General features: G+C 54.1%; 1 protein-coding gene across 2 annotated transcripts in view; it reads left to right on the top strand.

The window, feature by feature from the left end:
* HIVEP3 (HIVEP zinc finger 3) overlaps positions 1 to 27,992 on the top strand; it is a 512,038-nt gene that overhangs the window by 357,439 nt on the left and 126,607 nt on the right. The window contains exon 1 of one of the 2 annotated variants that reach the window (XM_032633304.1): positions 22,632 to 23,108. The exons of the other annotated variant lie outside the window; for it this stretch is intronic. The gene's annotated coding sequence lies outside the window, so the exon portion shown is untranslated. Of the gene's footprint in view, positions 1 to 22,631; positions 23,109 to 27,992 lie in introns of those variants that run through there. 2 annotated transcript variants of the gene reach the window in all.

Below are 27,992 nucleotides of genomic sequence, written 5' to 3'. Positions count from 1 at the left end.
GGTGAAACAGGACACGGGCTGCATGGATGAAGGGAGAGCCACACCACAAACCCCCATAGGTGCCCTGTGCTGGTTATTGAGGTTTACAAATATGACACAGAACGTGCCTTTAAGGAGCTTGCAATCCAGCTAGAGAAACAGATGGAAAACAATTAAGTGTATTTATTTATTCAAATCTCCCCTTGCTCTGACAAGGATTCTAGGTAGAAATAGGAAATACGATATAGTAATATGCTGCTATTGAGGTGGGGATGGGGGCTCACAAAGGAGGGGATGCTCCCTTCTCCCTGGGGAGTCAGGGGGTCTCAGAGACAGCGGTGCTCGTCCACTTGGTGACCCGGCATGTGGCCTTTGTCGCTGGAACATGGGGCAGACAACCCTCCATCCAATGTATGTGCTGTGAGCCGGTCCTGCCCCTTGGGGAACTTCTAGTCCAGTGAAGCAAAGACCTGTGATGTATCTACAGTGCCTCCCTCCTCCTCTGTTCTCAGCGTATGGAAAGCCCCCAGGCTAAAGAGGCTGTGGCATTTCCTGTTGGTGGCCGATGGGCTTGGTCCTCCCGGACCCTCAGCTTCAGGGTGCACTGATCACAGTTCCAATAGTAGCTCAGGTTGCAGGGGTAACACCTCGCGTTCAGACAGCACAGCACGGTTTGCAAAGCTCCAGGGCATCTCATTTGTTCCTGCATGCAGAAGGCCAGGAGAGAGCCAATTTCCAGGGAGTGGATGGGACCACAGAGGCTCAGAGATTCCAAGTTTCACTCCCAGGAAGTGGCAAGAGCCAGGACTGGAATCCTGGGGGAGGGGGGAGAAACCCTGCCCACACAGGCATGTGTGGTGCGAGCCTGTGTGGTGCGAGCACCAGCAAGGGACCACCTAACAGCAGGGGGAGGTGCCGTAACTGGCGGGAAACACTTGGGCTCTGGAATCAGATTGAACCAGGTTCAAATCCTGCCTCCACCAGCTGTGAGCTGGGTGCCCTCACCTCCCTGAGCTTTGGCCATCTCACCAGGTAACTGAGAACAATCTTACCTATTATACTTCGCAGGCTTGCCGTGAGAGTTAAATGAGATGATGCATGGCAATCCACCTAGCAAAGGCAGCAATGAGAAGGGCCACCCTGCATGGCTTAGTTTGTGGCAAGCTTTACATGTATTATCTCAGCTAATCCTCCCAGCAACCGGCAAAATAGGTAGGATCATAGGTTTTTACAGATTTACAAAGGCACTGAGTTAACCACAGCAGCCAGAGACAGCAGCTGATGAACCCTGAATACTGGCTCCAGAGCCCCGGTTATTAAACATGAGGCTGTAATTCCTCCTCATCTCATTTCACTCATGAGCCTTTGACCCACACAGTCTCGGCCACTTGCCAAGTCTGTGGAAGTGACCCCCTGACCCAGCAGGAGGGAAGCACCATGGGAGACCCTGGAGAGGTCAAGTGAGCTTGACTATGGAGGAAATGGTCAGCAGCTGTGGCCTTGGGAAGGAAGGGCTAAAAGGTCACGGGCACCAGGCAGAGCTGCATGGCCAAGGTGGTTGGTGGCTTTGGACTAACAAAGCGGTGACCTGGAATCCAGCGGGCTGGGCTTCCCTTTCCCACTTCCTTCCCGTGCCGACCGTCCCACTGAGTCACCTCCAGGAAGTCGGGGCGCTGAGGTGGAGAGAGGGGAGCCCTGGGTCCTCCTGCGCCCTCGCTGCCACCTCACCACGTGACCCTCAGGCGCCCGCTTCCCCTTGCCTGGGCTTGGTGTCCACACCTGTCACACAGGGGACCTGACTAGATCTCCCAACTCAGGCAAAGGGTTTTTTCAGAGGGCAGTGCCTCCTGGAAGACAGCTCAGGACCAAGGCCCTCTCAGCTGGTAATCAGTTAGGGATTTAACAGCCACTGTCTGAAAAAAAAAAAAAAAAAAAAAAAAAAAATATATATATATATATATATATATATGCATGCATAATTGAATCACTTTGCTGTACGCCTGAAACTAACACAACATTGTAAATCAACTATACTTCAATAAGAAAAAAATAAAAAGAAGAAGAAAGAAAAAAATTTAGTCATGGGGCCTCCTGAAAACAGCCCTGCGCTCCCATACAACTTGCTGGGTTCTGCCATGGATCCCGAGTGTCACCATCGGGTGCTGGGACCAGGAGGGTGGTAGAGGGCAGACCCTCCAAATGCTGGAATGGTGATGGCCGCAAGGGGTAGCAGCCACAAAGCTACCGAAGCCTCTTCTTCCTTAGCTCCATCCTTTGCCAGCCTTCTGTGATTCATGTTTCTGAGTTTTTACTGAGTCCTGGGCCCTGGCAAAGGTCCAAGTAGATCCTTCAGGATTCTAGTGCAGGTACAATCTTGTGGGAAAATGCACGGCCAACGTGGGCCTTCTCTCAGCTCCGAGCAGTGTCCCCTTGGAGCCCTGGGCCATGCAATAACCCTTTCACTCACTCAGACCCAAGAGAAGCTGCTTTGGCTAAATAAAGTTCCAAACCTGTTGATGAGACTTATCCCTAAAGACACCGTATCCTGAAGTCAACTCATTTCTGCAAGTAGCAATTCTTAGCACAGCACACAGCCCCTCCAGCTCTAAGATGCAAGGGCCTGTGTGTTGAGAAGAGCTTGTTCCAGGGCCCTGAGGGACTGCCTGGGTAAATGACAGAGCGGGGTTATGGCATCTATCTGGGCTTCCTGCAGCTCTGGAGACGGTGGGAAGACAAAGGAAGGAGGATTACGGGGCATATGGAGTCCAAAGATAAGGTTCTTTACCTGCAAGCTGGAGTCCAGTTGGATTAGCGTGGCTTTTGAGCCCCTCCTGATGTGGCCTTGCCCACCGTGCCAGCCTCCAAGTGCAGGTCCCCTCTGTCCTGAGGGCTTCAGCCTTACCACTGGGCTTGTGCCATTCCCCATCTTGCTGTATCATTTCATGTTCCTGTGTCTTTGCGTATTTCTCTTTTGCTGGACCACCACTTCCTCTCCTCTCCTCCCACATCTCTAACTTAGTCCTCCTTGTAAACTCTCATTTAAGACCCAGTTTGGATGTCACGTCTTCCAAGTTGTCTCCCCTGACCTCTCCCATCCCCCTGGGTGGCACCTCTGTAAACATTTCTGTTTCTTCCTTTTCACCCCATTTTACAGCTCTTTGGGTATATGTCTGCACAGCTCCTTGAGCACCAGACCATGTCTTGGTGGCATTTGTGTCCCAGGCTGAGCCCGGGGTAGTGGATTTGTTGCTGAGGAAATGAATACCCCATACCAAGGTTCAGAGACAACATGATGGTGGGGAGAGGCCTGGGGAGCTGGGTCGAGTCCCCGGCTTTGCCACTAACAGGTGGCACCCTTAGCCACCACCTATCCTGGGCCGCATTTCTGTTTCCCCCCTTGAAAAGTGGATTCATTTCTCAGTCTTTCTAGAGATGACATTTCGTGATGTTTCTGGGAAATCTGTAAGGCTGCTTTTACAGAGCTTCCCAAGCCACTAACTGTAGGGCATCCTTCCCTTAATTCACTGACCCCTTTCATCCACTTTCCCAGTGCCCACTCTGGACCAGGCCGATTTAGGTGCTAGGGTCACAGGGAGGAATCTGACTTGGTCCCTTACCTGGAGAGGTCCTGGCCTAGTTAGGGAGACATCCGCATCCACGGTGAGCAAACAGTGCTATAGGAACGAGGAGAAGGTCAGCCCCAGGCTGGCCTGTGGCAGTGTTCAGAAAGGACTTTCTGGTACAGATGGGCCTGAATGACCCAGGGCATTGTGTTTCACAGTGAGCACAAAGCATGTAAGCCACTGGGCATGGCCAATGTCATGGACAAGAAGATGTGGTCTCAGCTGCTCCGGGGTGCCTGGGTGTGTGTCTCTGTGTGAGAGAGAGAGAGACCACAGAGGGGGTTGAGAGGTAGGAAGGCCTGGGCTGGCACAAGTTATAACCCCAACGCCCTTGGGAAAGAGCTTTCCAATTAAAGGCTTGGCGGGTACAGGCTGGGTTCCCTTGATTATGTAATAGCCAGGGATATATCATCTTGGAGAGCATGAGAGGGAGGACGATGTGTCTGAGCAGGGCTCCACTATTCCCAGAGGTGAGCTGGGAGCAGATTTGTAAATAAACCGGATTCGCAGATAGAGAAACATCCAATCTGGGGCAACCAGTCCATGTCAAGAAGAGAGGACACATCCGCCACCAGGTTGTGACAATGGGATTTGCATGGAGCAGGACACAAGGTGTCTCTCCCTGCTCCTCCCTCCCTTAGGTCCCCACTAGCCAGCTGGAACATCTTCCCATCCCATCAGGGTGGTCTCTGGGAACGGTGGGTGGGGACAGGCCAGCTCTGCACCACGCTGGCCCGGAAGATGTGTGCTGGGCGAGCTTTGTCCATGGCAGAATGCAGTGCAAGGGCTCCTCATCTCCTGTGGCTCCTAAGCTGACCCCAGGGTCAGGTGCGCAGGAGGCCTGAAGCAGGTGAGTGCCAGCCGAGCACTTCTGCTTTGCTTGCTGGGGAGAGAGCACATCACATTTTAGCATCATCACTTTGAATCGCCCCTGGACTCCCAAGAAACATCCTGAGGCCCGTTGATAAAACACACAGGTCAGGGTGTCCCTGGTGGCGCAGTGGTTGAGAGTCCGCCTGCCGACGCAGGGGACGCGGGTTCGTGCCCCGGTCCGGGAAGATCCCACATGCCGTGGAGCGGTTGGGCCCGTGAGCCATGGCCGCTGGGCCTGCGCGTCCGGAGCCTGTGCTCCGCAACGGGAGAGGCCACAACAGTGAGAGGCCCGCGTACCGCAAAAAAAAAAAAAAAACACAGGTCAGTTCTCTGGGGGATGAGAAGGGCTTTAGAGTTAGATGGCCTCTGAGCTTCATTTTCCTCACCTGTAAAGTGGGAATAATATTAGTACTACTTCCTGGGATTATTACTGTGAGGGTTCAATACACGTGGAATGTCCAGCTTGGAGGCTGGCACACAGTAAGCGCTCAATAACTGGTGCAGTGATTATTTCCATAAAAGGCAAGCTTCCACGAGGGGTCTGTCCTTTTTGACTTATACTCTGCATACTATTTTAAAAGATTTGGGGTGCCCTCCATAGGGTAAGTAACCAGCATATGGTGGCACAAAGCCATTTCTGGGCAGAAGGGTAAGTTGTATCTCCAGCACCAGCAGAAAAGGCAACCCTTCACCCCAGGCTGGGACTGAGATAGCCCGGCAGTCAGTTCAAAGAGAAATAAGATGGAACATGGCCTTGGCCTATAGGCTGGGCCAGGCCAGGTGGGCTCTGTGACTAGGCTGAGACCCTGTACATTACATGCCTGGGTATAGCTCAGTGCCCCAAACCTTCCCACTGTTTTGGCACTCTGAGTGACACCCTGCTGGAGTTGGAGTTTGGAACACAGGAATTAGAGTGAGGGGCCAAGACCAAGGCCAAGGCCAGACATGGTCAATACCGAGGAGACCAGGGGTGGGATGGGGCTCTCAGCAGCTTGGCCTAAGAGATGTGGCCCAGTCTCCGGCCTGCTCCCCAAGCTGGCCCGCAGAGAAATGCTGTTGTCACAGCTGTGGCTGTCCAGGCCTTCGTGTGTGCTCTGTCCGTGACAGTCAGTGTCTCTTAGAAGGGGGCTCAGCAGTCCTGGCCCTTCTCCCTTCAGGGCAGGGCCCAGACCTGGTTGCCAGGAGTATGAAGCACGGGGGCCAGCCCACAGAGGAAGGGGCAGGTGCCAGACGCTCAGTGAAGTGAGCTGGACTCAAGTTGTGATGAGGGCAGCGGGACCAGCCTCAGGTCAGACCCCCAGAGAGATGCCCTCCCCCTCCTCCCAAAACAGTAAAATAAGACCATGGCAGGTGAGCAGAGGCAAGCCCAGGACACCCACAGGGCATGTGGCTTATGGTGAGAAAATTAATTCTAGCCTTTGGTGGAGCTGGGTTTCCCACATCCTCCCAGGCTTGGGTCGGATGAGCTCAGCAATGGGAGGGGCTGGACCTTCAGGTACTGAGCCCAGAGCCTGAGGCTGAGGGGAACTATGGGAAGGAGTGACACTCCCGACCTGCACAGCGCCAGCAGAGCCCCAGCTGGACATGGATGCTACGTGCGCCGGTCAGCTGCCTTCCGTTCCAGGGGTGCAGACTCCTCCCCGCCCCGCCGTCAGCCCCCTTCCCAAATGCATGCAGCTGGTCTCTGGACCACTAGGAGAGGGTGGGGAGAGACCAGAGACTTTCACTGCAAGCACACGCACAGGAGTCCCGAGGCACCCGGTTGGGGCGACAGGCTCTGTCTTTTCTGTGTTTGACAGCAGCCATGGCGCCATGGTGGGAGTCCTAGACTTGGGTTCTGACAAATGAGTCCAAATCCAGGTTCTGCCTCTTCCTGCTCTGGGACCCCAGGCATGGTCCTTGGCCTCTGGAAGCGCTTCCTCACCCACAAAATGGGGTGGGGTTCCAGACGGTTCACGTGGTGGTAACTCTCAGACCCTCCAGAAATGGATGCATGTCAAAGGAATTGGGGAGTGGCTTTGGGGAGGTGAAAAAGCAATGGAGAAAGAACAATATTTACCCAGCCTCAAGGGTGTGCCTCCTCAACAAGGGTCTTTAACATTCCAAATGCCTAGTCATGACGTGAGCTCCCTTAACTAGGATCCTCATGGTCCGTCCCTGGTGGAGCATCTTCTCCCCGGGCCCTGGGTCCCGTACTGCAAACACCTAACTTTGTGCCCAGAAACATGACTTCCCCCCATTTTTGTTGTTTCTCTGTCTTGATTGCCAGACCCAGATCTCATGGGCCCATCTCTCCCCCAGAAATCTGGCCGTGGCGGGTGTAGGGAGCAGACGCTAGGCTGGGCTGGCTCAGAAGCAGGCCTGACGTTCCCACTTTTACCTGCATCCTCTTTGCGATTAGGAATGACCCCTTGGCTGGAGGGCTCCAGGATCCAAGCAGGCACAAACACTGGGCAGGCAGGGCCGTGGCAGCCCTAGGAACCTGGCCTCAGGCGGGTAGGACGGTCGCCACAATCACTGTAACCGAGAGACGTGGTATGCTCTGGCCCTGGTGGATGGGGTTTCTCTCAAGAGGGCTGGGATGGGTGGGGGATGGGTGGGAGACAGTGGCCTTGCTCAGGCTGCACAGAGCCCGCTGTGCGGTGTGGCTCCGGGGAAGAGGTGAGGGGGTGGAGAGGAGCAGAAGGCCACCCTGGGAAGAGGAAAGGAACGAGACCACATCTCTAGGCCCGCATGAATTCCAAGCCCCTGGCCTAGAGCAGCTCAGCTAATTACAGTTTCCCCATAGTTGTGGGAACAAGGCTCCTAGGAGAGCGCCAGGCTTGGCCAGCACTGGCGAAGGAGGGCAAGGTTGAGACAGGCAGTGGGGAAGGTCTGGTAGCCAGCTGCCTAGTACATCATCGCAGTCAGAACCCCAGGAAGGGCCAGCCAGTTCAGCCTCTCTCTAGGGAGAGCGGTCCCAGCAGCCCCGGAGCGCAGCAGATGTTTGCCAGGAACCAGCCGTGGGGAATCTCAGGGAGTAAACAACCCAGGAGAATCGACTTGCAAACCACACTCCATGGAAGTCTCCCCCACGGCCACATCACAAAAAGCAACCAAAATATTTACTCTGAGCAGCAGTTTTCAGAATTGCTCTTTGGAAGGCGACACAGACTTTCCAACTTCCCAGACAGCCCAGCCTAGAGGGACGCACCCCACCCTCACACCAATAAAGCCAATGACCCATTAGATGGGGACTTGGGGTCAAGGTCAGCCTTTGCAGAGTCCTGGCCTGTCCTTCCACACTGTCCAGGGAAACTGGAAGCAGCTGAGACACATCTGGAAACCATAAACAGGCCCCTTCCCTTGGTGACCTGTCACCACTCAGCTGGAGCTGCCATCCCTGTGGACGCACCCTACTGCCCAGCATCTGAGGAAGTACACCCATCAGCCAATCTTGCGTCACCGCACAGTCGGCAGCCAGTGGCCAGTGTCGGATATTAACTGGATGTTGAACTCCAGCTGGGAGGTTCTCACACATTCCTCTCCTCTTTTACCCATGGCCAACACTAATTCTTAGAAATGAGACATATAGAACTATCCTTCTAGAAAGGTCTTCTAGATTTGACAGACTGAGCTAACGTTTATTAAGTCTCTCCTAGTCAGAAACACTGCTTGTTTGTTTTGTCTCACCATTCCCCATGGCAGCTTTTGATGTAGGCATCACTACCTACAGAGGAGGAAAGGTAAGCTCAGAGAAGGTAAGAAACCAGCTCAACATCACACAGCTAGTGCAGAGGGCCAAGATTAGAAGTGAGGTCTTTAACACCCTATTCTAGAGTTCCTTATCGCCCATCACACCATTGTATTTCTCTATTATTATCTAGGCTAGTCGTGAGGATTAGGCAGGGTGACACATGTGAGGCATGTTAGAGTAGATGAGCATGCCTAACTACTACTGTCCTTCTCAGAGACTGTTTGGTTAGTACTATGGGATGACTTTGGACCTGGGTGTATTTGGCAACATTCTTTCAAATGCAAGGAACAGAAACAGAATTCCATCTGACTTAAGAAAAGAGAGAGGAGGGGGAGAGGAGGAGAGAGATTGGGTGTTATCTCATGGTCTCATTTTACTGGATGGCTGGACCTCAGGCATGGCTAGATCCAGGAAGTGATACAATGTCATCGGGTCATCAGACTCTTATTTTCCCCACGTTTCTCATCTTTATTTCTCATCTTTACTCTCTTTTTTTTGTGCTGACCTGTCTCATCTGCCGCCTTTGGGCTTCTTCTTCCACACAGTGTGACACACTGGGAGGCCTGTGAGGGGGAGCCCTGCCAGAATCATGACTGAAGTTGGGGAAGACAGTTCCCTGAGGAACTCTTACCAGAAGAAAGGGAAGAGGAGATACTGGACAGACACAAAGCAGTGGTGCCCATTACCCTGGGATTGGAAGAAAGAGCTGAGTCGATAATGTGATATGAAAATGGGAGTCATTCTGTATTGGCACACCCTTTCAACCTTGCAGATTAGGAAACTGAGGCTCAGAAGCATTATGTGACCTGTCACGCTCTGACAGTGAATTTCTGAGACACCCGAGGCTGGAATCTGGGTACCCTGTTCTTCCAACTCATCCGGCTCGGGGAAGAGATTGAGGTCACAGTGACCCTCTCACCATCTTCTGCCTCACTCAGGGGCTCTCAGAGAATGCTGGGAAAACTTGCGGGCCAGCAGCTACCGTGGCAGGTTCTGGGGATTCAGTGGTGAGCAGAGTACACACGTTACCATAACCATGGCACTTGTATTTCAGTGAGGGAGTTGGTTATCAGACAAAAAGCTTACCCAAATAAAAAGGAGTTACAAATGTTGATACTTCTTGGGCTCTAAAGACGAAGCTTGTGCTGCTGAGTGAGTGTGTCCGGGGTATGAGAGTACACAGGTATACAGAGAGTATGCAGAGAAGTACACCAGTACAGAGGGGTCAAGGAGAGCTTCCTTGGGGAGCTGATGTGCAAGTTGAAATTGGAAGTTTGGAAAGGAGTTAACTGGTAAGGGAGGGATATACAGGAAGAGCGTTTCAGGCAACAGACACGACATGTGCAAAGGCCCTGAGGCAGTGGAGACTGAAAGAATACCCCCGTGCCTCGAGTGGAGTGAGGAGGAGATGAGGCAGGAGAGGCAGGCAGGGCTGCTGAGGGAGGCCTTGGAGACCACAGAAAGAAATCTGGTCTTTGTCTAAAGAGCAGAAGGAAGCCACTGAGAAGATTTAAGCAGGACAGGCCTGGGGCTCATGGCGGTGGGCGGGGGGCGCGGCTGTGGATTAAAGCCTGGAGTAGAGAATATTTGGGATGTTGGTGAGAGAACAGGGATACCTGTGGGAGGATGGGTTCTGTAAATAAGCCAGCAGAAGGCCTCAGGGGGGCCTTCTAGGCTACTCACGCCCAGAACTGTAAGAACTCTGTATGCTTAAAAATTGGATACAGAGGATGGGACCTCTGGTGGAGGGAGGGGGAGTCTTTGTTCTTTTCCAATCAGAGCAGATTAAAAATGAGCTGTTTTCTTTACCAGCTCCCTTCTGGGTTTTTCACCTGCCAGTGGGTGCACACTGGGAATCTCCAGGAGATCTGTTTAATAATCAGTGTTTTTCCAACATATTTGACCGTAAGAAAGGCTGAGGGCAAAGGCAGTCCCCAAAGTACTTGAAAAGTGACTGATCTGATCCCAATATGAGGACACTGTCCTGGCAGCGTGTGGCCAGGTCAGCTTGGGATGAAACCAGATATAAGAGGAGAGGTCCTGGGTACAGGAGAGTGAGGAAGCTCCGGAGCTGAAAGTCACGCCCTCTCTGCCCCATCCTTGTGCCCGGTCTCCTTTTCTCCCTGGTGCCTGCCCTGAGAATTTATTCCACGTCCTCAGAATATCCCCAGCTTAAAATCAGCACCCCGAGAGGTCTGAACAGGCTGCTAAGCATGCGTCCCATTGACCAGGATAAAGTGTCACCAGGATAAATACATCAGTGTGAAGGCCTTCACTTGTGTCCACAAAACAATGGTGTGAGTGAGGGACGGAGGAAAGAGAAGGGGCGGGGATGCCTCCTTCCTCTCCGCCCATTGATTTGTTTAATGGTCATTTAACACACATGAGGCTCGAGACTGGACACGGGGGCCTGGCCATGCATGAGACAGACTCGGTGCCAGCCCTCCTGACTGGGCTGGGCTTGTGTCTGTGTAGCATTTAATTCTCCTGACAAACCTGCTTCTGGTTAAGCCCTGGCCACTGCTGGGGAGGCTTGACCCCAGCTGGCAGGGTTTAGGACAAGAGCACCAGCCTGGTGTTGGAGAGGCCTGGGTTAGGAATGCAGCGGTGTTCTCTTGGGAGCATTACCTAGGATCTCTGCACCTGTGTGTCCTCTGCAGGAGAAAGGCAACTCCACCTTCTGCATAGGCTGGGTGAAGGTCCAGGGAGGTGCCACACTCTTGGCATCTGGCACGACACCCGGCACGCAGTGGCTTTCCTTCTCATCCTCTCTCTTCCCGCCCAGGACAAGACCAAGCGATTTCTGATGGTCTAATTTTTCCCCACCTGAGCATTACAGACCCTCTCCCCCCAGCTCGACACCATGTACAACTTAGAGTCACAACCAAACCTGATTTATCTGTATTTGGGGAGTCCCCCCAAAACACTCTTCAACTTTGAGCAGCTGACACAATCCAGGGTTTTTTTAACTTTCAGAGTTAAACTGGACACAGGCTCATGCTTTGTTGTTTGTTTGTTTTTTTGCGGTACGCGGGCCTCTCACTGTTGTGGCCTCTCCCGTTGCAGAGCACAGGTTCCGGACGCGCAGGCTCAGCGGCCATGGCTCACGGGCCTAGCTGCTTCGCGGCATGTGGGATCCTCCCGGACCAGGGCACGAACCCGTGTCCCCTGCATTGGCAGGCGGACTCTCCACCACTGTGTCACCAGGGAAGCCCAGGCTCATGTTTTTGGTTTGCTTCAAGCAGTGAGGGACAGTGGGACCAGCGCTGGGTGTGTGACAAGGAAATCCAGGCTGCGGTCTGCTTTCCTGCCTGCCAGCTGTGCAGAGCACCCAGCCCTTCCGAGCCTCAGTTTCCCCTCCTGTGAAGTGGGGGTGATCAATCCTTCCTCGCCAGGTGGCTGGGAGAATTGAGGGAGGTACAGAAGCAATTACGAACCGGAAGTGGAGCTGCGTCTCAGTGTCTGCCTCCCCAGAGCTTCACAGTGTCTTCTCTGAGAGTACTTAACAGTTTCCCTCTTGGGAAACTGGCATCCCCAGTACCTCCTGCCACCTGTGACCACCCATCTGGTCTCTGGGAGACCCCAGCCGTTCCTGACCCAGCTGTTTGGCTCTAACTGTCCTGTGGTTAGAACATCAGGCTGGCTGTTCTGGGAAGCCTCTTTCTCAGGCTGGGTCTCTAGGGCGGGAGCTGAGCCCTGTTTGGTGGGGAGAAGACAGAGGCTGGGGAGGGGCGGGGCTGGGGGAGGGCCAGCTGGGGTAGAATTTAGGTGAATGCTGTGTCTTGTTTTTCAAATAACTCCCGGTCCACAAAGCTAAAAATGTGGTTTCGCCTTACATATTGTATGTGTGTGTGTGTGTGTGTGTGTGTGTGTGTGTGTTCCCAGTACATTTCCTTCTAATTTTTAAAACCATACGTAACGTCAGGGACATTTAATCCATATGGTTCTGATTCCTTAACACTTAAATCATCCAAATGTTGTTTTGTAGGATATATTTGTAAATCTCTTTACATAAGCTCTTAACTCCTGCTTTCTCAAGGGCATGGAGGTAAGATCTCTGGGAAAGGCTTCCTTTAATGCCAGTTTTCCACTCTCCACCCAAGTGGGCCAGAGGTCTTGTGACCGCCTGTGCTCTGGGTACCAGCTGCCCCGGCCCTGCCCTCAGGGCTGGAGGGAGGCTGGTGGGAGAGGAAGAAGGACAGACCAGGGTCTGTCCACCCCCCTACCACCACTTCCTGGCTGTGTGATCAGCCTCTAGTCCACCACATCAAACCCTCTTTTTCCTCACCTGTGAAAAGGGATAAATAATCACCATCTGAAAGGCTTGTTAAGAGGAATTAGACAAGGACACGCAGAGCGCCTGTAGCCTGGAGAGCAGGGTTTGCTGTCCCCTGTGCCACAGCGCAGGGCTGAGGTGAGAGCAGGCCAGGTCGGACTGCAGGGTGCTTTTGGAGGAATCTTAGATGGCAGCAACAGGTGGAGAAGCCGAGTCCAGAGAAGCAAAAGGGGATCCTGCCCATGGGAACTGGGGACTGAGGCAAGGATGGAGCAGTGACTGCAGTGGCCCGGGCGCGGAAGGTAAATGGCCTGGTGCGTGGAAATGCACAGCCCAGCGCTCAGGTGGGAGTCTGGGAGGCAAGTGGGCAACCCCAGCACACCCTCCGTTTGGTGTGCCAAGGGGTAGGGGGGTAAGGTCGCACAGAACCAGGCAGGCCATGGACGGAGGGGGCAAGGAAGGCGGCCCTCCCACTTTTAAGGGCCTGGGTTTCACACCTGGAAGCTACCCACACTCATCTGTCGGAGCACAGGCTCCAAAGACCCCCTTCACAGGCTCTCTCACCTGCAGCCACCAGCCCAGTTCCTCAGCCTAGAGTTCGGCCCTGTGTCCCCAACACACCTAGAATCCCTACTTTCCACTCCCTCCCTCCCTCAAGCCGTTCCCAAACATTCAGTGCTCTTTCAAGCTTTTGTTTCTTCACCTGTTTCTCCTCTTTGGGTGGCCTTTTCCACTGATAAACACCTACCCCCTCTTCAAAGTCCAACTCAAAAGTCACCTCCTCTGAGAAGCCTTTCTGGGAAGATTTGCCAATAGCGGCACCTTCCTTAGTGCTCTCCCTAGTCTTGGTCTTACTGGGCTGTACTTACCTGGGATGAACTCTTCAGGACCTGTGCTGGGAGCTGCAGGTAGAAGGATGGCTAAGAGTCCCCAGGAGGTCCTCCTGTTCGGGTGGAAGCAGACCCATGCTTAACCCACCCGCTGGGAAGAATGGAAATCAAAGATGGCACCAGCAGGAATCCGTGGCTGTGGGCACGAGATGGGAGAACAAGAAGGAGGACCCAGATGTCCTGGTGTAGCATAGCTCCTGGGGGGCCTCCCCATGGCAAGGGCCTGTTGGCCAGCTCTGATCTGGACGCCACCAGTGCCTGTACCCATAGAACAGAATTTGTTTCTCTGGCAATTCCAGGCGGAGCAAATCCCAGACAGAGCTGAGTCTCTGGGACAGAAGAGCAGATGCTCAGTCTAAAATTAGGCTACCGAGTGCGACTCCATCTAGGCTGAGGGAATGGATCTGCTTCTTACATCTGTCATTGTGTAGTGGAGGCAAAGCAGAGCCCCTGCCTCCCTGTTGAGGCTGAGTGACAAAGTGACAGCCAGCCAGGGCGCCAGCACTCTACAGTCTACCTGGAGTGCTTTCCTGCCCCTTATCTGGTTGACTCCTCACAAATCCCCTGAGAGGGGCATGTCCCCAGAGAGCTACCCCCCACTTCCTCAAACAGCCCTTAGGAGCGGGGTCTGACTTTGGCTTTGAACACATCCCCTAGGAGGTTAGATAACCTGTCCAGTATCCTCTCCACCAGTGGGGGTCCAAACTGCTCTGGAACCTAACCTCAAATTCCAGCAGCAAGAAGACAGGCCCATAGGAATTATGCAGGTAAAAGCCAGGAGGTGTCTGGCTGAAGCTGAGGAAGATGGTAATCAAGAAAAATCTCTTCCTGCCTCTTCTTTGTTGTTCCTTCCTCCGTACAGGCATCCTCAGACTCTTTCACTGCCTGCCCAAGCTGGATCTCTGGGAAGAGTGGTAACCATTGGAGGCCTGCTGTGGGGTCCCAGCCCCCAACCATAGCCTTTATTTCTCCTAAAGCTACAGTTCTCACAATGGCCTACAAGGCCCCAAGTAATATGCCTGACACACTCTCACCTCAGGGCTTTTGCACTGGCTGTTGTCTTTGCCTATATAGGTCTTCCCCCCAGTATCTACAGGACTCAATCTTCACCTGCTTCAAGTCATTGCTCAAATGCCACCTTCTCAATGAGGCTTATTCTAACTATCCTACTTAAATTTGTGACCCAGCTCCCAGCCCTGCATTCCTGATTTCCCTACTCTGTTCTACCTTGTACTTTCCATTTTATATACTTCCTGCTAACATGTTATATAATTCACTTATTTATTCAGTTTCTTTATTGTCTGGCTCTTCCTTCTAGAATGTAAACTCTACGGGGGGACGGTTTTTGTCCATCTTGCCCACTAAGGTACTTACTCTAAGTCCCCAGAATAAGGCCAGCCTGTAGTAGGTGTTCACTGAACATCTGTTAGAGGATGCACGTGTTCAGGTGAGGCGGCGGCACCTGGGCCCAGGGCTGCATCCTTCCTTAGCCCCTCTGCCATCGGGACTGCTTCTAGGTCCTCTTTGGGCCTCCATTTGCTCATCTGGCAACTGGGGCTGACAGTCCGTTTCCTGCCCCTTACAGAGCCTTGGAGAGGACATGAAGGTACAGGTGTGATTGTACCCAAATCTACCAAGGGCTCCCCAAATAAGTGTGAGGTGTCTATTTTGTTCAGCTAGCACACTGAGCACCCACTGAGTGCTGGGCCCATACTTAGCACTGGGGTTCCCCAGAGGAGTGACGGCTTCTGTCCATCTGCAAAGAGGCTCTCCCAGGTCCATGGAGCCAACTCCAGATTTGAGGAGGTAGGAAATGCCCACTTATTGGAGAGCTGTTGGACAAAAGAGAAGCCAAATAAGGAATGTGGGACCCTCCTGAGATCCGGGGAATGTATACCTTCACCTTCTGTATTAGTTGGGGTTCTCTAGGGAATCAGAACATAGGATACACACACACACACACACACACACACACACACACATCAGAAATAGTATATATATATGTATAGTGTGCACGAGAGAGAGAGCCTGAGACTTATTACAAAGCTTGACTCGTGTAATTATGGATGCTGAGAAGTCCCAAGTCCTACTGTTGGCAAGCAGGAGACCCAGGCTTGCCGCTGGTGTAAATTCCAGTCTGAAAGCCAGCAGTCTGGAGACTCAGAAAGGGCTGATGTTTCAGTCCGAGTCCAAAGCCTAGAAGAAGCCAGTGTCCCAGCTCAGTCAGGCTGAGGAGTTCCCGCTTCCTCAGCCTCATTGCTCTATTCAGGTCTTCAGTGGATTGGATGAGGCCCCCCACACTGGGGAGAGCAATCTGCTTCACCCAGTCTAACGATTTGAAGGTTAATCTCACCCAGAAACACCCTCACAGACACACCCAGAATAATGTTTGGCCAAATTCTGGGCACCACGTGGTCCTATCAATCTGCCACATAAAATTACCTGTTATCCCCTCCTCCCCACTCCCAGATCGCTCTTGACTCTTCACCTCCAAGCTCAGAACCAGCCACCAAATCCATGTGCCCACCTTTCCCTCCCCAGGTCTCCGGCTCCTCCAACCTGCCACGCTTGGAGACATTGCCTCTGCTCCCAACCTCCCCTGACCCAGCGCCTTCTAAGTGGTACACTAGGTGCCCCAGGATGCTTGCTGGGATTCTCATCCAGTCAGATTCAGGGTGGAGTCGAAGGGGCAGGTTGCCCCAAATCAGCAGGAAGGCCTGGGGGAGACAGGCCTCAGAGGGCTGGTTTTCAGGCTGGAAGGAGCATGGCTGTGTTAAGAGCCTTGAGCTTCTGAGGGATCAGTGGGGGCTCCGTCTGTATCCCTAGCCAGAGGGGCAGATGCTTCCATGTTCCCCAATTCTGGGACGTATGGGAGGAAGCCATCCAGGTCCTCTGTATGTCGAGCACCTACTAGGTGCCAGGCATAGACCCTCAGAGCTCTCCCAACCCAGTGGGGGCATCAGATACAAATATTTTACTATAATGGGATAGATGTTCTGATGACGTATGCAAAGCAAGTTACAGGAAAGTTGTGGGAAGGAGGCCTTTAATTCTACTGGTGGTGGTGGGGGGGCTGGTCAGGAAAAATTAATAACACCAGAGTGTTCGAAGGAGACGGAAGGGAGGATGGGGGTATAGGAGGAGAAGGAAGGGCATTCCTGGTGGAGGGAAGCACATGAGGAAAGACACGGAATGTGAACATCCCTGTTGCATTTAGGGAACTAGTGAGTGATCTTGCCCAGGCCAGGCCCTCTTTGCAGGAGGACTCCAAGGCCAAAGGATGGGGGATTGGGGTTCTCACCACCTGCCCTGAGAGGTCAGAAAAGCTGCAGAGGGAGGGAGCCTGAGCAGGGGTGGAGTGAGACCATTTCTAGATTTCTTTGCTGTTGTTAGATGGAGGCTCCAAAAGTTAGCTTTCACACCAGGCCCCACCCCTTCCCATACACATGTCTCTTTGACATCCCTTCTGCATCATCTGTTGATTTTATTCACTGTTATCGTAGTTATTTTCTGAGTGTGCAAGTCCTCTCTGGAGCCAGACTGTCAGATGCACAGGTCCCATCAGGCCTCATTGGTCTTGCCTGGGGACTCCTTCGTGACCATCCCCTGCCCATCCCCAGTCTCTCGCCCTGGGCTGGCCACATGGGTGGTAGCAATCACTGTTGGATAAAAGTCACACAAGGGGAGACAGCTTTAAGGCCATCCCAGAACTTCCCTTTCCTTCTTGCTGCTCCGGAAACTTTTTCTTGTCAGACCTTTTACTGTTTTTCTTGTCTTAATGTTTATGGGGTCCAATTAAATTCTCATTTCCTCCCTTCCCTTACTTTATGAGCTACTGTCAAAGACTGAGTCTCATGTATCAAAGTACCCTCCGAAGACCTTGAGTGGAGGTGGGGGGAGGGGCTCCCTTTATTGAGCATCTACTACAGGCCAGCTGCTTGATACTCACAATGCACTGACTCCTTTAATTTTATCAGCTCTTATTTGATCTTCGTCATCCTTCCCTGAGATGTGTTATCCTCCCCATTTACAGCCGTGAAAACTGAGACTCGGGAGAGTTAAGCAGCTAGTAAGGGTCAGAGCCAGGACACAGACTGCCTTAATCCAAGACTTAGAAGCTGATGCTCTCCTGCTGCACCTCCCATGGAAAGGCACGAAGCCATACGCAGAGTAAATAGTGCTTGTTATTGATGATCTTGCAAGTCGGCCCCTTGGCTTGGGGAAAACCTCTTCTCACAGCTGCCAGGGGGAGTGGCTAATCTTCTGATTTCCTGGAACCAAAGGCCACACCCTTCTCACCTGGGGTTCACAGGGCCCTGTGGGAGTCCCCAGAAACGCCGGTGAAAAGCCAGAATGAGGCAGACATGGTGTTCAGGTTGAGCCAAAGCCTCAGTCTAAAGTGCAGGAAAAAAGGATGCTTTTGTCATTTGGGGAAAACTAGTCAGTGGGCTGGAGGCCATGTGGCCTCTTGTAGTTGTTTACTGGACAGGACGGCTAGAGGCACAGAAGTCTGTCCTTAGTATGCTCTGAATACCTGTGACGTTCCTGGCAGTGAGGAAGACGTGGCTGTGCATGGAGTTGCAGAAACTAAAGGGGCAACAGATAGATGAATGAAGTGACTGCACATGGTGGGGCACAAGCCAGGACACTTGTACCAAACGCTGGAGATTCACAGAGAAGGAAGCAGCCAATGCCACCCAGGGGACCAGGGAGGCTTTCACAGGGGAAGTGGCCTCTGAGCTGACCTGGAAGGCTGAATGGGAGCCGGCCAAGCAATATGGATAACAGTACAGGAGTAAGGATAACAGTACAGGGGACTAAATATGCAAAATGCACTCAGCAGGTTCGGAAACAGTGAGCAGTTCTGCATGGTGGGAGCATGGGGTGGTGCAGAGAGAGGGAGGCTTGGGCAGGTGAACTGAGGCCGTTAAAAGAGGCACTAATAGACGGGGTAGTTTAGCTGGGCAGGCACCCACTTGAATTTGTCTCAGGGAGTTTCGCTTACGTGGGGAATGGATGGGAGGGGGAGATGGGCAGGGGGATCAGGGAGAAGGCTGTTGTAACTGGGTGATGATGGTGGCCTAGACTGGGGCAGCAGGAATGGAGGAGGGATTCTGGCTCAGGCTTGGGATGATGGGCACCTCCATTAATGAAGATAAACAATATAGGAGGAACAGGATTCTGGATCACAATATGGGAGCAAAGTAACAGTTGCTACCGTTTATTGAGCACCTACTAGGTGCTGGGTGCTCCATCAAGGGCTCTATTTCAGTTTCTTGTCAAATCTTCATAGCAGCCCTTTAAGATGAGGAAGTCAAGGTCACCAACATCATGTAAACATGCCCAAGGTCACACAGTAAGTGGGGCTGGGAACTGAAGTCAGGTCCTTGTGGCTCCGAGGCCCACGATGTTACCCACAGCATCAGATGAAGGATGAGTGAGTGCCTGACTGAGTCAGGAAGCTGGAAACACAGCCCTCAGGCTGGGGAGAGAGGTTGGGACTGAGTCCACCGGCAGCCCAGGTGGACTCCATAAACTGTAAGAGTCCCTAGTTCTCTGTCCCAGGAGAGAGATGGCTACCTCTGTGAGAAGTGAGGACTGATGTAACAGATCTGTCAAGAGAGCACAAACCACACACACACACACACACATCGACAGACAGTAAAACGCCACAAAGCATCTGAATACAGGAAATCATAGCCATGGGGTCAGGAGGGTGGAGAGAGGGTGGCTGGTAAGTAAGTGCGAGACCCAAACATTAATTACCTGGAGAGCCTACTGGGTGAGTTGCTCAGCCCCACCTTGAAAGCTCTCCCAAGGCCACTATGGCAGTCCCCAGCCCTTAGAAACCGTGGTGTATTCCAAAACTGTTATCTGTAATTTGGTTGTTAGCAGTTGGAAACAAAATTTCACAGAGAGACAGCATCCTAGATGACAGATCAGATGCCAACCATTTCCCCTGCTCCAATCTCTTTTAGTCTGTAAATTCTCTACAGCGTGATGTTGGCTTCACAGCAGAACCAAGCCCAGTGCGTGCGTGTGTGTGTGTGTGTGTGTGTGTGTGTGTGTGTGTGTGTGTGTGTGCAGTGTTTCCATGGAAACAAGCATTCAGCAATCTAGCCGGGACACCTGGACCACATTCTCCCTGAATTGTAGCCCCAGAAGAGAATGAATCTTATCTCTCACCTCATGTGCCCCCGCCCTGCCCCAAGCTTGGCAAACAGCACTGTAGCATTTAGCAAGTTGCACTGGGATGATCTGTTTACCTGCCAGTCTCCATCCTTGGATAGAGCTCCTAGAACACAGGTTTGTGTGTTGCACGTTCCCAGAACAGGGAAGGAGCCTGATTCATGTTTGAGGAATGAAGGAATGTGGGGAAGCCCCCAGGGCCAAGCTCTGTGAATTTCTCAAGACCTGGCCCAGTTATACGAAGGGAAAGGGCTGATAGGAAGGAACTGGCACCTGGTACCACCTGCCTTCTCACCTGGGGCCCATCCAGCTGCAGGGTGGGAAAGGTGCCTGGGGCCCCAGGGTAGGGGTGGTGGCTCACGGAACAGAGTTGGGCTCAGGCTTCTAGCCTTGAAGCAGGGCTGCCTGCCTCCATCCTGTGTCCCTGAGCTCTGAGGCTGGAGTCCTGAAGACCTTCTAGCTTTCAGTGAGAACTGGCACCAGAATTGGGATGGGGGCTGAGTCTCAAGACAGGGGACAAGGAGCTTTGGTTGTAGGAGGAGCTGAGTGAAGGCTCTGGGCCGACACCCCTGGCCTGGAGGATGACCACAGCTGGATGGGAAGTGCGGCTTGGGGGTAAGGAGCAGGATCTTTGCAGGGTTCCGGAAAATCCAGAGTGACTATGTCTGGCACAATGAAGGTGCTTGATAAAACACACTTTCCTCATGCCTCATGCCTATAGCGTGCTACTTTGCTATAGAAGGGAAGTATGGACTGTATGTTTGGGGGTTGGGATGAGAATGTCCCAGGCTGCCTAGATGGGGCTGCACAGGAGTTCGCTAAGAGAAAGGAGGGGGAAGACAAATCCCAAGCCACAGAAAGTTGGAACAAAGGAGCGGTCCAAGGAAAGGGCCTTGGCAGGGCAGCCTCTGCAGGGCTGGCACATTGGCCCAGCTTCCTGAGCATCCAGTCCAGTCTCACTGAGAACCCGCCTTCCACCACAGCCCCTAGCCAGGGCCCCTGGAACCTCAGGTACAGCTCTGAATTGGATCAATCTGCCCCTCCTATGGTTCGCTTGTCTCTTGATTTGCCCCGCAGGATCATTCATTCACTTAACAAACATTTGTAAACTCAGTCTTGGCAGGAGAGGAGAACCAAGATGGAAATATCCTGGCAGCTTCCAATCTGGAAAGAGGGGAGACCTCTCCCAGCTGACTGCAACTTGGGGTGATGGGTACGTCTCTAGAGGCAGGAACCATTGAGTTGCCTGTGGCAACGTAGGAGGGTGAATGAATCCATTAGGAGTTTCCAGTGGGGCAGGGCCACCCTTCACCGCTAGGAGAGGGTCCTCATCCTGGGGCAGGAAAAAGGCTGTCATCTAAGCCTTTGTGCAAATCACAAAATGTCACCCCTCTGGGCATATGAATTATAACAAGACATCCACTTGCTCCCGCCTGGAGCTGCTCCCAGCCAGGAACAGTAAGCAGGGCAGAGGGCAGGGCAGGAGTGGAGTGAGGGGCAGGGTCCTATCCCACGGGATACCCTGTCTCACTTGCCCTAATTAAGAGAAAGACTTATGTCAAGGGCAGGCTTGATTCAGGGTGTGAAGGACGCAGGAGGGGTAGAGAGGGCATTTCAGACAGAGGAAAGTCTGTGCAAAGACCCCCAAAAGTGAAAGCTGGTGGAAGGTTGGAGAGAGTGCTGGCAAAGGATGCAGAGGGCTGAGCTGCAGGAGATACAGCTGGTCGATGGAGCCTTTGTCAGAAAGGGGATGACCCAATTAGAGCTGGGATTGAGCTCTGGGAGCTGATGGAAGATGGGGGGGACTGGGCTGGTGGTGATCAACAGAACAGCTGGGGGCCTTGGCGACCAGCCAGCGAGTGTGCAATTGTGTACGTGAGTGTGCAGGCCCAGTGAGTGTCCAGCTGCGATCACACCTCCCTCCTCCCCCTGCGGGCCCTGGAGCTGTGGTTCCCTCCCCAGGGCAGTTCCCCTTTGGAAGTCGGGGTTTCTCCATTAAAGCTGGTGGTCTGGGAGGGGTTTGTTTGCTCTAACCTGTTTTTGGAGGGAAGGTGGAGGCTCTGCCGGAAGCTGTTGTATGGAGAAGTACAGAAATCCCTGGGGCCACTAGCCCCGGCCTAGATGGCCTCTGGCCAGAGGGAGCCTGCTCCTGTGACCGGCAGGGCCTTGAATTTGAGGCCATCACTTTGGAGCCAGAGGAAGCCTGGGGCCTCCGAGGCCTTTGTGGAAGCCGTGGTCAGCTTAGTAGTCAGTCACCCTGTGGGTACTTGAACTTCTGTGACCTGGAGAGGGAGTGCCTCCTTCAGCTGGCACCCTGGGCACTCAGCTTGCCGCACTCTTGTTCTGACTTTGGCCCCAGGCCCCAGAACCTCCTGAGGTTGTTCCCAGCCAGCAGAGGCCAGGCCTGGCGTCAGCCAGGGTCAGCCCCCGTAAAGCAGAGAGCTGACCTCGGGTGAGTCACCTGACAAGTCAACCTCCGGGTGCAGCATCTGTAAACTACAGATCCTGGTGAGGTCTCCAGGCCCTGGCCGTTTTGCTCCTTCGGGAAGCAGCCCGGTGGGGGGCCCGGCTGGGGGCTGGCCAAAGCGGGGACCAATGTGCTCAGGTCCCAAACCTGGGATCCGGTAGCTTCTGGCAAAGTCAGGCCGTTGGGGAGCCCCGGGGTGGCCCCACCCTCACCCTGAGACTGGAGCCCAGGGAGCCCGGCCAGGCCTGCCCCGCCCAGCGCTCCTGAAGGTATATTCCCGCCTTGGGAGGCGCGGGCTTCCCGGAGCGGGGCTGGCACACGAGAGCAAGGCGGGGACCGCGCACTCTGGGGACGACGATGGACGCCCGCCGGGCGGGCTGCTGCAGAGTAGGGGCCCCGCGCGGCGGTGGCGGCGGCGGCGGCGGCGGCGGCAGCGACCGGGGCTTCCCTGACTGCCCTTCCCGGAGGGCCCGGGAGGAAATGACAGCGCGGGAGCCGGGGCGGGCGCGGAGGGAGGGGCGGCGCCCGGAGTGACACGGCCTGTCACCGCGGAGGCCGCCTCGCAGACCCTCCCTGCGGCCTCCGGGAGCCGGGGATTCCCCAGACGCAGACCCTTGCCGGCGGCCGCCCGCCCGCCGGGACCCGGCCGCCCGGGGACCCCAAGCGGCGGGCAGCGAAGCCGGGTACGCCGGGGCCGAGACGGCCGGAGAGGCGCCCCGTGCGGGCGCTGGGGTCCCCCGGGCTCGGCGACAGGAAACTCTGGGGAGTGAATGGAAAGAAGTGGGTGGTCCTGCCCCTGCGACTTCCCCTGACATCACTGCCCAAATAAGGAGCTTCCAAGCGGCCGCGGGGCGGCCCAGAGCCGCGCCCGCCGCCGGCGCCCGCCCGCCAGCCCGCCCCGCGCCCACCCCGCGCCGCGTGGGCCGCCAGCGAGCGACCCGGGCACCGCCGGGCGGAGCCGAGCCGGGCGGAGCCGAGCAAGCGGGCGCTGCTGAGCCGCGCGGAGGCAGGGCGCGCAGCCCAGACCAGCCCGGCGCAGCCCAGCCCAGAGCCGCGGAGCCGCGGCCGTCCGCAGGTAAGCAGGGAGCGCCCGCGCCCCGCGCCCCGCCGCGGCCTGGCAGCAGGGAGCCGGCACCGCCAAGCGCGCCAGCAGCCCTGCCGGCCGGCAGCGGGAGCACCCTTCGGAGCGCGGCGGGTGGGAGAGGGCTGGGCGCGGGCGCGCGTGCAGGAGCGCGTCGGGCCAACTCCCCGGACCTCCGGGACTCCTCCGCAGCCTGGGGTTGCCTGGTGCACGCGCTCTCCGCCTGCGTTTCCCAGACGCTACTTCTGTCACCGCCCCGGGGTGACACCAGCGTTCCCGCGTTCACACTTCTCTCGCACACTCGTGCCTGGTACAGCCTCACTCGGCCCCTGTGCCCCGAGCAGACCCGCACCCCGCCGCGCCTCCTGGGCCTCGCACTGCCCGACAAGGCGGGACAAAGCACCCCGGTGGGAACTGCCGAATGACTTTGGCAGCCCTAGCCACGCTTCCCCCTGGAGGCGGTGGCAGTTTCAGACTGTCACAGCAGACCGGCCTTGGGCTCCTCCCCGGGCTTACTGGGAGTGAGTTAAACTAGCACCGATCTGGCTCCTCTTGCCCCCTTGCAGAGTGGCACCTGGCACCGGGGATATAGCCCAGGGGGATGTACCTGGCATGGTCAGGAGGGTGTGGCGACTGGCAGGGAGCTAGTACGGGCCTCCCAGCCTGGGTGGTTCCAGAGCGGCTCTCACTCCATGGGCATTTCTCTGAGCACCCTCCCCTCCTCCCCTCTCAACCAGTGCAGGCTACTTGGGATCCTGGACAGCAGTGATGGCTGGTGCAGAACAGGTGCAGGTGTGTCCACCTCGACATCTGGCAGGGGGTTCTGTGAAGTGGCTACAGTTGCTTATCTGTAAGATATAGTATGTCGTTATTGACGACTTGATCAAGGTCATAGGGAAAAATGATAAAGGCAAGTAATGGGTCCATCATTTAGTGGCTCTGGGCAGATCCCTTAATATCTTTCGGGCTGCATTTTATCATCTGGAAAATGGGGATGAGGGTCCTCAGAGGAATGTTGTCAGGGAAAATTGAGATCATATAAGTGAGAATGTTCTGTAGATATAGAGCCCTGTGCACATGCCAGTTACTGTGGTTTGGATGATTCTGGGCTGGTGTTTGCCATGGCTCTGCTCTGTGATTTAGGGAGACTGAAAGCCACTTCTGTTCTGTCATCTGCAAGAAAGGGGGCATTAACAAGTGTCCCGTGTGCCTGCTAGCAGATTCCCCCAAAGTATGTTCTGTGAAACATGAGTTCTGAAAGCTGTGCCACGAGTAAGATTTCCCTATCCTAGTAAGTCTGGCAAATTCTGCAAGCTGTCTATAACCCTTCTGGCCAATCATAATCCATATTGGCAAATTAAAGGCTTTGAGAAGTACTGCAATAAAAAAAACCTGTTTAACATTGTCAAACCCAGCATTTCCCTGGTTGACCCTGTAGCCCTTTTCGGGTTACACATACTTGTTCTCCCAGGAAACAGTGCTTCTGGAGCTACCAATAGACATGATGTGATGTCGTCCAGTTGCTAAGTTCTACCTGCCTTCTTGAATGAAGGGTAAGCAGAGGCCCAGAGGAGTTGAGTTCCTTATCTGAGATCACAGCTAAACAGTGGCCCAAGATCACCCGGTAGTTAGTGGTCAAGCAGGGACCGGAACCCAGACTCCTCATCCAGTGCTCTCATCCCATTCGGTTACATCCAGAAGTTGACAGGTCTCTTCTGCTGCTTTATGTGGACACTGCAGAATACATTTGGCAAACATAAAGATTTAAATGGATTCAATGATGATCAGGTACCTACTCTGTGTCACTTGTTGGGGGCGGAGGGAAACTTTAGTATGTAAAGTTCTACCAGATGTGGAGGTTGTGGTGAAGAGTAATGGCACCAGAGTCCACACACACACACTCACACGTCCACTTCCAAACACAAATCCCTATCTCCCTACGCTCTCACCCATGCTCGCACACTCGACCCCGTATACTCATTCACACCTGTGCCCCTACACCTGCACACACACTCCTACCCATGCACACACCTGTCTCTGCACATAGCCACTCCTGTACACACTCACGCACGTAGCCATCCTGTGTGCTCCAGGCTGCAGCCAGGAGGCACGAGCGGCAATGGGCACGTCCCTAGAGCTGGGGGCGTGTGCCTGGCACCAGCTCCCCAAGATGAGTACTGAGCACGTCGGAGGCCCTGGCAGGGCCAATCTGATGTTTGCATTTCCCCAGTGTTTTCCCATTTCTCTCATTTTCTGCCATACTTATCCCCCCACCTTTTTTCCGTCAGCTATTGTCTGGTCACACATGATATGACTGAAACAGCTCTGGCTTCTATTGTTTCGTTTTAATCAACTCTCAAAGCTCGGTTAGGGCAAGGGCTTGGTCTCATTAGTTGGATTGGAATCCCCAGCTCCTAGGAGTACGCCTGGCACAGAGGAGACGTTCAATAAGCATTTATTGAATGAGTGAGTGAGTGAGCGAGCGCGGGACTACTGGCTGCTAGGATGCCCGTGACCCAGGCAGACATCCAGATGGATTCGCTGAGCATGTTTGCTGAGTGCCTACTGGAACCTAGGCACCTTTTTAAGGCAATGCTTGCATTCCAGTGGGAAGAGAGAACGAATCGTAATGGACAAGGTAATGCTCACTGGTGATACACACCATGAAGAGACTCCAACAAGGCAGTGTGATGGAGAGTGTCAGGGAGGAACGGCGGGGGTAGGGGGTGGGGGGAAGCCGAAGACGGCCCTAGGGCATCCTCGCAGAGGAGCTGATGTTTATCCTGAGACCTGAACCATAAAAAAAGTGATAGCCGTGCCAAGATCTGGGAAAGGAGTATTCCAGGCAGAAGAACAGCAGGTACAAAGGCCCCACCGCATGAAGGAGCAGGACTGAGGGTCCGTGGAGAGGCCACACTTGCGGCCACTGCTGATTCCCTTACCAGCACCTTTGAAGGGGGCATAGGCTGGTGTCTGGTCTGGGACCTGATTGTCTTCGTGGTACAATCACAAAACCAAACTTGGTGCATCCCGGGCTTTGGGGTGTAGGGCTGCCTCGGCTATCGAAAAGGGCTGCCTTCCCATCTTGTCCACCCCCCCACCCCTATAAATGAGGAAAGGGTTGGGCTCCTAAGACCCCTCCCAGCTCTGCCATAATAGCATCTGATGCTCTGTGTGCAGGAGGTTCACAGCCGTTCAGGTGGTCCATCTGGAGGGATCGTGGATTACTTGTGCCGCTTCCATTATTAATAACCATGATGTCATACATTTGTGTGGTTCCTGATGGGCTGCAGAGCACTGTCTCCTGTGGACTCATCTGCCAAGTGGGGGAGGGTTAAGAAGGGGGGGATGGTGGCGGTGGGCAGAGAGACCTCGGATACCGTCACGTGCTGCCGCAGGCTCACCCCAAGCCGCCGCACCCCCGAATCCCTGCCTCCTCAGCTGTAGAGCGGTACACGGGAGAGCCTACTTCCTGAAGCCCTGGGGCTGTGAAGTGAGAATCGGCGTGTCAGGGCCTGGCATGCTGTCGTAGGCACTTGGTAGCCATTGGTTCCCATTTTACAGATGAGGAACCCAGAGCTAAGAGCCCTGTGGCTTTTCTGGTCCACTCCTATATCTTCATTCTTCCCAGCCCAGGGTTGACTTGATTTGCCTAAGTTTGCACAGCTAGTAAAGGACTAACCCAGGACTTTGGGCTCCCAAGTCCTTTTCATAAACATCACGCTGTTTGGGAATAATTGTCATGGTTAATAAAGACAGACCTTCACACCCCATCTGTAGATGATCAGAATTATTGTTGTTTTGTTGAGAATCCTAAAATTGGAAGGTCTCGGGTTCTGAGGCATGATATCCTTTGTAAAGCATTCAACAAATATCTTAAACGTCTTGGAACCTTCTGGAAGAGCGTGTAGATGTGAAAGAATGACCTCCTGAGGAGAGTTGAGAGCAGTGGTGTAACCAAGAGTGCCCTTTCCTGTCACCTGAGGGCTTGTAACGGAAGAGTTCCTAGTTCTACCCCCACTGTCTGATTCAGAGCTTCTAGGGATGGCATCTAGGCATGTGGAGAAGCCCCCTGGTGCTGAAAGTCCAGCCTGTGGATGAGAAGCCTGGCCAGCTGGCTGCCTGGGAAGTCTGGCAGCCCCTCCATCTGCCTGCTTAGCTGTGGTTCTGACCCCTTTGTCCCCAGCTCACATCAGCCATGTGGAAGGAGCATGAGCTGTGGAGCCCCACAAGCCTGAGTTTGCATCTCCTGCTTTCTAGCATGTACCTTGGCCAAGTTCCTTTACCTCTCCTAAGCCTCAGTTTCCTCATCTGTAATATGGAATGCTCACTCTTCCCTACAGGGTGGCTGGGTGGATTACAGGAGACCATCTATGTCAGATATCTTGTGAGATATCTGTGCCTCGCACGTAGTAGGTGAACAGGAAACAATAGTTTCAGTTATTATTATGAAAAATGAATTATAATAATAAAAACAACTGCAGTATTTGTGAACTGGTTGCTACTAAAGGGTTCAATAAAAATAGACCAATTTGCTCCAAACACCAGACTTTTGAGAAGAGAGTCCACTCCATATTGTAAACACCAGTCCTTGGGTCAAAGAATTACCTGCTCCGCCATCTTCCCACACCTCTTCGTTGCTCAGCTCCGGCTCTGGTGGGGAGCCGCGGGCTGCGTGGGAACCAGGGCCGGCCTCACTCTCCACACCTCTGACAGATCCATGGGCTCAGAGGCGGGGACGTGGGGTTTGAAGGTCAATGTTGAGTTCGGGCTGTGCTCACCTACGTCAGCCTGGTCTCCCGTGCCTGAGGTCACTGTGTGGAGGCAGTTGAGAGGCAAGCACGTGGGCTCGTGGGCGTCACAGGACGTTGCACTTCT

The sequence above is a fragment of the Phocoena sinus genome, chromosome 1 (genome assembly GCF_008692025.1).
Source record: "Phocoena sinus isolate mPhoSin1 chromosome 1, mPhoSin1.pri, whole genome shotgun sequence".
In the NCBI taxonomy this organism is placed as follows: domain Eukaryota; kingdom Metazoa; phylum Chordata; class Mammalia; order Artiodactyla; family Phocoenidae; genus Phocoena; species Phocoena sinus.
Note: the sequence above shows the minus strand (reverse complement) of the source record. Positions and strands in the feature narration are given on the sequence as shown.